Here is a 10000-nt window from a genome sequence, read left to right on the forward strand (position 1 = left end):
TTCGTTTTCAATTTCTTAATTCTTTCAAGCCTTTTTCGTTATCTTTATTTTCTAGTTTACTCTCGAACTTTTTGATTTATTAATCTTTTTTCTCTAATTAAAATGATAAGATTTTCTGTCATCTTAGATTTGTCCCTGTTTCTGGACCAAAGAAATGTCAGATTTGAAGCTTTGATGTTTAAGATTATGCAATCTTGCCTTTTAAACTTTCTTATCATTTTGTTTTAGCGTGGGATGGGGCAACCTACCGGATGCCAGACATTCACCTCCTGTCTCATACATTTCCAATCGCAGACCTTATTTTAACCGTTTCTTATAGTGCAATTGTTTCTATATCTCTTGTAGTTGGTTCACAGGGTAGATTTTCCAGGTAGTTTTTTAAATTCTTTTTACTGAATTCGTTTGTTTCTCTAATTTCTGGAATGATGAAGATATACAGAACAGTCATGTTTCTTGTCGTCCATATGCCTTGGGTATTTCATTATCTTTTTACTCTCAGTTCTGTTTAATCCAACATCATTGGAGACACCAACTTCTACTAAGGTTGCTTCTTTATCTTTCTTTGGCCATATCGCTATGTCAGATTTTAATAGTTTCGGCATGTAGTTGGAATTTTTCAGTCATAGTGGATGTCACATGACTTATTTCCAGCTATCCTTTATGTTATCAGTTCACAGGACTTACTGTTACCTTCAATATAACTTGTTTACAAATACTCGAGTAGAGATCGAAACCAAAACCCAAAGACAGTGAGTCAAGTACGATAACCATTAGACCAGCTTGCTACGCACTTTAAAAGGTGTTTTCAAACCTCGTGAAACACTTGACAAACTAATAAATAGTCGATGAGCTGAAATAATAACTTTTCAATTTGGTATCTTAGCAGCACTTTGCTCCCGGACATTTAAAATTTCTCTATGTCTGAATACCCTATATACCAAATTTCAAGTCTTTAGATCCAAACCCCATTAGGTATAAAGGTGTAGAAGTGCGCTCACAAGCACGCATTCTCACTTTTATAAATATACTAGCAGGCCGCATGGCGGTACCCGGTCGTAAAATACACATAAATATTATATTTTAATTCATACAGAAACTGAGACATGTGAATTCGAGTATTATGTTTTTTTTCTAAACAGTTTAATTCTTGTAAGTAAAAAAAGAGAAAATACTCGGCCTGAGATCGAAACCAAAACCTAACGACAGTGAATCAAGTATTATAACCATTATACCGGCTGGACACGATCTTTAAAAGCTGTTTGGAAACCTAGGCATTTTTAACATAATGAATCCGACAGGGGAACCATTCACGCATGCGCATTCGTGAAACAGAAACGATCCTATACACGAATTTTTCAATTTTCAATTTTTACTCTTTTTTTCCGGATAATAATGGGTTAAAAGGTTTTCCACATGTCCGATTATCTTATATACTAAGTTTCAAGGTTGTAGACGAAAAATCCCTTGAGTATATAGATTGAGAAATGTCCTCACACAAACACACACAGTCTCACTTTTAGCAGTCCAGCCAGGCTTTGATCGGACCCTATGTACTGTTCATAACTTTATGTTCATATATATATATATATATATATATATATATATATATATATATATATATATATATATAAGTTTGACTCATGTCCAGGTAACCTACATCTAAAATGTTAAGTGTTTAGATCCAAAATTGGCGGAGGAGTTTGGTAGTGTTTTCAAAGGTCAATTTTCGCCCAAAAACGTATTATAAAGTTCGTGCATGTCTTAATACTCTTTATGTAAAGTTTCAAAAAGTTTGCTAGAGACCGCACAGTTCAAATCTTTGGAACCTTTACTCCTTGGCAGCCAAATTCTCTGCCAAAAAGCTTGCCCTATGTCTGAATACACTTTATGTAGAATTTCAAATGTTTAGACTAAAAATTTGCTGAATAATTTGGTAAAGACTGCAGAGGTCAATGTTTTTAAACACTAGGACCCCAATTTTGCCCCATTAACATCTATTTTTTCGGGCTCAAATCCAATTAAAATGCCTGACCCATGTCCAAGTAACCTACATCTTACATTTCAAGTGTTTAGACACAAAATCAGCGGAGGAGTTTTGTAAAGTTTTCAAAGTTCAAATCGTTGACCCTTTGACAGCCACATTTCTGTCTAAAAACCGATTAAAAAAATGTTTCCCACATCTCAATACACTTTATTTCAAATCTCGAATCCGTAGACTGAAAATTGATAGAGTAGTTTGGTAGAGAAATGTACACACACAATTTCACTTTTATAGGCATATAGATAGATATAGATAGACGCGATCACGTATGTAGATTAGAAATTGAATAATAAAATCATCTAAAACAAAACATAGGTTTAATCACATACAGTTATCTTGAGAGAGTACAGGGAAGAGAAAAAGAGAAGTATAAGCAAATAGAAGAAAGAAAGATGGAGGAGAGTGATAATGTAGGTAATGTTATATATCAATTTGAAATTATTCAATGTAATGTCGGAAAGTCTTCTACTCTAAAGGGTTCTTCAAAAATTTTCTTCCTCTACTGTACTAGAAAACTACTCACAGTTGAAATATCCGGTTTCTCTACAAAGTTACAACTCGCCCATACAGCAAGCATTGTTGTCGCATCTGAGCTGCTGCAACTATGGTTACAGTCAGCTAATGTACTTCCTAACTTCCGGCTTAGCACTACCGGAAGCGGTGCCAAGGCAAGCAAGTTCCTTCGCATTTTCTCTCACGCCTATATCTTCCATGTACATGTACTCATTTTTGGTATTATTATTATTATTTTCTTTTCAATCCTTTTTTTATTATTTAATAATCATTGAAAATTTTATTTCGGTCTTATTTTAATTAATCGTGATATGGTTGACTCTAGTTTGAAATTTTGGGGAAGCTGAAGTCGAAATTCTGAAGAAATTTTCACTTTTCAACTCAATAAAGAAATAACACAAACATCACTATCTGAAACCTTATCATTCAAAATCCTTGGTTTAAGATTTACAGGCAACATGAATTGGAACAAATAAATTGAAGACATTGCCAATGCTGCTGCAATGAAGGTGTGCTCCCTCTACTGTGCTAGGAAACTACTCACATCTGATAGTCTCAGATAACTTTACAAAGCCACCATTCACCAAAGCATGGAGTATTGTTGCATACCTAGGCTGGTGCATATAGTAACAGTTTTTCACTCTTAGACAGGGCAGAAAACGAGTCCCAAACCTAATAAGCTTCGCACTATCAATCAAACTCCAAACGCTGTCCCATTACTTCCATATGCTTGTTTTATAAGTACTTTTTAGGGAATCTGCTGTGATGAACACATTGGACTTGTGCCTTTGCGACGTACATACCCTGAAAAACACGTCTAGCAAGAAAATTCTACCTCTTCACTGTAGAGGCCCTTAGATATTTGTAAGTCTTCTACTCTAAAGGGTTCTTCCATTTTGACTGCTAGACCTTGGACTCCCCTCCTTGTTTCCTGCTTCCCTAACAGTACTAAGATTCAGAATTTTAAATGTAATGTAAAACCTGACATCTCGCTCATCTCCTTACATAGTCTGCTATAAACACGGTTCTAACTCACGACTAAGTAGAAATATGCCTTATTTGGGGTGAACCAGAGTGAAAGAGATTAGTGCTGTCGGAAATAGCTGTACACGTGACTGTATCACCGAGAAAAGTGTTTTCGTCTTAACCTTTCCTACTTGAAACTCATAAATAATCTCCCTCGTACAGTTGCACAGTTTCGGTTCCTGGAGCTCTTCTCCGCGTTCAGTTACACTTGTGTCTCCGTATATCCTTGTGCCCGTTTATTGTTTGTATATATGTATCCAATCACGTGTGTGTATGTGTGTGTGCATGAGTGCATGTGTATTCCAGAGCGTATCCAGTTTTACGCCTACGTGTAACAGATACGGTCGAGTGTTTATCTCCCTCCTAAGAAGATGTCGTTACATTCGGAATAAACATTTCCGCTAAAAATATATCTGTTCTTTAAAGAAGTGACAAGTCGATAACCCTCGTTTACAAAATCTTAAATGTGTCTGAAGTTTGGTTCCCCCTAAAAGGGGGGGGGTATTAAATTAATGATTATTTTTCTCCTCTCATTTCTTTCTTTCTGTCTGTCTGCCTGTCTGTTTTTCTCTCTCTCTCTCTCTCTCTCTCTCTCTGTCTCTCTCTCACTCATATACATGGCCCCCTTTCAATCTAGAAGAGTAATAGATATGCCATGTAATGGCGCCTGCATGGAGAGTCTATAATGCAATAAGGAATGTTTGATCACCATCGACCCTGACCAGTACTGCTCGTGTATTACAGACTACGTACATTTTAGACGATATCCACCCACAATGGGTTAAGCCAGCTTTTCCCGTAGAATACGCAGTGAACGCAAACCACGCAACGACGGTCCGTAGTTGCCGCGATAATGATAAACATCCATTCCTGTGACCAACAACAAACGCCATAAACCTGTGGATCAGAGCTACGTTCGATGTTTGCTTTGATGGTGTGCATCCACGTATTCCGCGACCTCCTCTCCCGGATGTCTTCGACAAATTTGGAGCTGCTGCTTCATGAACAGACTCTTCTAGTGTGCAGCACGCAGGGAAGAATCCTCTTTAAAAGAGATTGGTTGAGGAGGGTGATGCTGCATCGCATCCCGACTTGGTTATTGGAGACAAATAGTTCCAAGGGATCCACAGAATTTAGCGGAGGCAGTATTGACCGATTACTTCTAGCCTATTATTGGCGAACAGAGAAATATCGTCTGAGTAATCTGTGTCAGTTATGTGTGCTGATAAATGGCGCCGTTACTTGAGTTAGAAAATTCTGCAAATGACATTGGTCTTTACGTTACTGCGGATAAAACAAAGTTTATGACTTTCAATGCGGAGGGAGAGATCAACTTTCTAGAAGGAACAACACTGAAAGAAGTCACTGAGTTTACGTACCTGGGCAGCAACATGGGTTATATGGAGAGATACCGAAATTAGTATCTCAAAAGCATGGGCTGCATTGGATAAGGTCAATATGGACTTCAAGGCTAACCCACAAACTGAAAAGACCGTTCTCGAGAGCAGTGGTAGAGTCTGTTCTTGTTAACGGTGCTATAATCTGGACACTCACCAAAACATTGGAAAGAAAGCTAGACGGCGTGTACACCCGTGTGCTGCGAACAGTGTGAAATATATCTAGGCAAGATCATCCCACGAAGCCGCAACTTTATGGCTACTCTCCTGCCATATATATTACCATCAGTGAGCGACGTCTACAATTTGCCGATCACTGCCAGCCACTGTCACAAGCAAGAGCTGGTGAGAAATGTGAGAAATGTATTACAGTGGACTCCACGCCACGGACGTACAAGCGTAGGACGACATAGTGCCACGTACATTCAGAAGATTGCATATGACGGCTACTGTGATGCTGAAGATCTAAGGCAATTGATGGAAATCAGGCGAGAGTGAAAGTGAGAGAGAGAAAGTGTGTGTGTGTGTGTGAGAGAGAGAGAGAGAGAGAAAGGGAGAGAGAGAGAGTCACATTGGTCCAGGCAATGATCCCGACGAAATAGATAGAATTCTAGCTTTTAGGTCTGAACTTTCGTATCTATTATAATCTGGGTTCGAGACCACACACAGTGTTGTGGGCGATCGAATGCTTGCCTGACATTGTTGATTCCTACGTTACTGTAATCATACTCCTGACCCGTGGTGACGAATATCAAGCGTTTTGTGAATGCGTAACTTCAGTTGAGTCCAATTTGAAAGAGAAGTCAGGCGCGAAAGTATATAATCATGGGATAAAGCAAGAGCTGTTCTTATTACAACGTTCACATCTTCCTAGACGAGTTGCACAACGAAACATTGAGAGTCTACTTTACACTACTATTTAATCAAAAGCAAGGCGAGAACATACAACATAATCATATTATCACATCAGTAATTGTAAGATAATGAAAGTTAAGCTAGGTTGAGTCTGGTCAGTACTAGATGAGTGACTATGAATACCAGGTGATATATTTAGGAAGACGGCAATGTGTATCCACAAAACAACAACGTCTATAGTTGACTGGGATATGTTTGTGACATTTATTCCCTAGACACACCCTTCTTTCAACATAAACCAGCTCAACCCGACAAATAATTAGTCGAAGTACAAAGCTTGCTCATCTCAGCTAGCACCGTCGTCTCCACGCATGCACATCGCGTTCTTTGCTGCCTTACCGAGTTGTATATGTAAAGAAAGTTACCACTCTATAGCTGCTCAGCTGAGAAAGTTAGTAGCATGTCTGTATTTTACTAGCAGGAGGAGAGACGTTGCTCGGGATTCCACATTTAAACCATTTAATTTTAGTTAAAATTCTAAAACAAAAAAAAAAGATGTATTTAATTTAAACTCATAGTATTTTATTCAGATGTTTATGTAGTACGTCTCACACGTGTTTCGTTGAATAGCGTTAGTCCATCAATATATGCATCCGAGATAAATATGTGCTGCTGGAAAAAGTGAAAATGTCTGCGTGCGTGTGTGTGTCTGTGTGTGTGTCTGTGTGTGTACATTTTCCTACCAAAAAACACTGACAATTTTCAGTCTAGGGACTCGAGATTTGAGATAAGGGGGCATTAAGATTTAGGAAATTTTTACATTGGTTTTTAGCCAGAAATTTGGCTGTCAAGAGGTCAAAGGTCAACGATTTAACCTTTGAAGCCTCTACCAAACTCGTCCGCCAATTTTAGGTCTAAACAATTGAAAATTTAAAGGTGGGTCACTTGTACATGGATCGAACTTTTTAATTTGATTTAAGCACAAAATAATGAATGTTAAAGGGTCAAATTTGGGATCCAAATCAATAAAACTTTGACCTCTGCGATCTCTACCAAATTACCCAGCCAATTTTTGATCTAAACATTTAAAATATTACATAAAGTGTATTCAGACTTAGAGCAAGCTTGTTAATCGATTTTTGGCTGAAAGTTTGGCTGCCAAGAAGTCAAAGTTAAAAAGATTTGAACTCTAAGGTCTGTAGCTTACTATTTAGTCAATTTTAGGTCTAAACATTTGAAATTTTACAAAAAGGGTATTTAGACATGCAGTAAGCTTTTTAATCAGTTTTGGGCGAAAATTTGGCTGCCAAGACAATAATTAATATACACATACACACATACACACAGACATACACACACATATATACATAGTAAACTTAACAAATAAAGCAGTTCAATGTAACCAGAATACAAAGGGTTTTTTAATATAGATCCACAGAAAATTGTTATAAGTGTTTCAGTGTGAACAGGTATGGTATAATAAATTATGGGGTTTATCTATTTTATTTTTACTTTCATCATATTTTTCTTTGGTTTTGATACACCCAAATTTAAAGCCATCTCTTTACAACCCTTCCTTTTCATAACCTATCATATTTCATAAATCAGAGTCCATTTTCTGTAGGTTGTTTTTGAACCCAGTCAACGACGGGTACTTTTGCTAGTATATATATATATATATATATATATATATATATATATATATATATATATATATATATATAAATAGATATATATATATATATATGTAGATATATACAAATATATATATATATATATATAAATAGATATATATATATATGTAGATATATACAAATATATATATATATATATAAATAGATATATATATGTAGATATATACAAATATATATATGTATATGTATATATATATATATATATATATATATATATATATATATATATAAAAAGAGAGAGAGCTTAATCATTTACTTGAAACGTTTGTATATACCAATCGTGATTGATTAAATTAACATGAATATTTTTTTTTTATTAAAAGTTAAATTTTATATAATTCTTTTTTTAAATTAAAGCTCAATGCATGCATATTTGGGGTTTCAAATCATATATAATGTAATACAATATTTCTCCAAGTTCCTATTATGACGTTTTCTCAATTAGTCATCCATTATCGTTTCGTATTGCGACAAAGAATGATGAACATCTTATAAGTACGTGACAAAACATGCAGCAAATACATAATTTTGAAGACCTGGTAGTCGCCATAGGAAACAATATTGTAATAGTTACGTTGTGAAAAGTAATAAATGACCAACTGAAGAAAACTTGATATTTGGAACTTGGCGAATTATATATATATATATATATATATATATATATATATATATATATATATATATATATATATATATATATACATATATATATACATATATAGATAGATAGATAGATAGATAGGGAGAGAGAATGAGAGAGAGAGAGTTCATGAAGTCACAATTTATGCTACACGTTATTAACAATATTAAGTAATTACTTCTTATCTGCATTATTTAAATGTCAATATTACAACGCTATAAATCGGAGCACTTCACACATAATAAATATAGTATACCGCTAAATGTGATCCAAATAGGCGTCAGCATCCTATATCTCAGCAAAGACACTATTAACCTGTATCGCAGTATTGTTGTCAACACTAGACGGTTAAACTAACCACTGATCTCTACCTTTTAAGCAATCTCTTACTTAACTTTAGTCTCGATACGAGCATCCCATCCCGTTGCTTGTTTGCAAGTATTTTCTTGGAATGTGCTCCAACGAACTTATTACACTCAACATAAACATCCATGAGAACGCCCCACGCTTTTCTGTAAAGATTCCCAAGTTATGGAAAAAGAAATCTATTCTAATACGTTTTGTTCTCGAACCGCTCAATTTCAACATTCCCTCCCTGACTTTTGTTTTCCCGATCATGAAAAAAATGAAATGTAATATAGATTTTTTTCCCCCACTAAGGATACCCACGACATATTTCTGGATTTCTAGGGACTAATGGGGGTAACCGTTTACGACTCCGTTGCAATATGTTTCGTTAGAGGTGATCTAGAAAAAAATAGCTATTTAATATTCCGGGTCTTATTGTGACGAAATATTGCTTTTCAAATGAATATTATTTTCTGTTTATTTTAAGGATATTCAAAGGTCATGATTATTAATATATATATATATATATATATATATATATATATATATATATATATATATATATATATATATATATATATATATATATATATAATATACCGTACTTTGGGGTAATTGCGCCAATTTCGGGGTAATTGCGCTAACTAGCTAAAAGTGCTCTTTTAGCAACCACGTATATAGAGAGCACATTTTTTTAGTTGTCGCCATTACCCCCGGATTTGGCTTTGGCGCAATTACCCCAAAGTACGCTCTCTCACTCTCTCTCTCTCTCTCTCTCTCTCTCTCTCTCTCTCTATATATATATATATATATATATATATATATATATATTATTGTAATTATTATATCAATCAGTGAATTTATTTTGCCCTTAACTCATCAGAAGAAATAGAGCAATCAATCCATCAAAATGAAATAAAATACGGTTTGACATGATTAAAATCCGAAAAATAGGAAGAGAAGCTGTAAATACCTTATAATATGTTTCCATTAAACTATTTTTTATAGATTCCCTGACTGATATAATAATAAAGTGATGGATTTTGTGGTACGAAACAGATACTGGCAAGGATTGTAAATGCCAACTTAATTAAAGGAATAAGTTATAAGTTGGTCAACATAATGAGCTATGAAATATAAACTTTTGTCGATAATTCATAGCAATGATCTTCTTAAATTGGTATGAATTATAAGGAAATAAAGTACATTTCCACAGAAATATATATATATATACACACACACACACACACACACACATATATATATATATATATATATATATATATATATATATATATGGTTATGCATGTATACGAATTTAATCGTCTCTTTAGACAAATCATACTAATAGACATTGAAATTCGAAATTAGGTCTCTGTCATCTAGCGCTCTACAACTGAGTCAAGCTCATACTCGTGTTAATTGGAGAGCTTGTATCGCTTTATCAATGATGTTATATATATATATATATATATATATATATATA

This window comes from Euprymna scolopes, chromosome 18 (assembly GCF_053919585.1).
Source record: "Euprymna scolopes isolate OS-2025 chromosome 18, ASM5391958v1, whole genome shotgun sequence".
In the NCBI taxonomy this organism is placed as follows: domain Eukaryota; kingdom Metazoa; phylum Mollusca; class Cephalopoda; order Sepiida; family Sepiolidae; genus Euprymna; species Euprymna scolopes.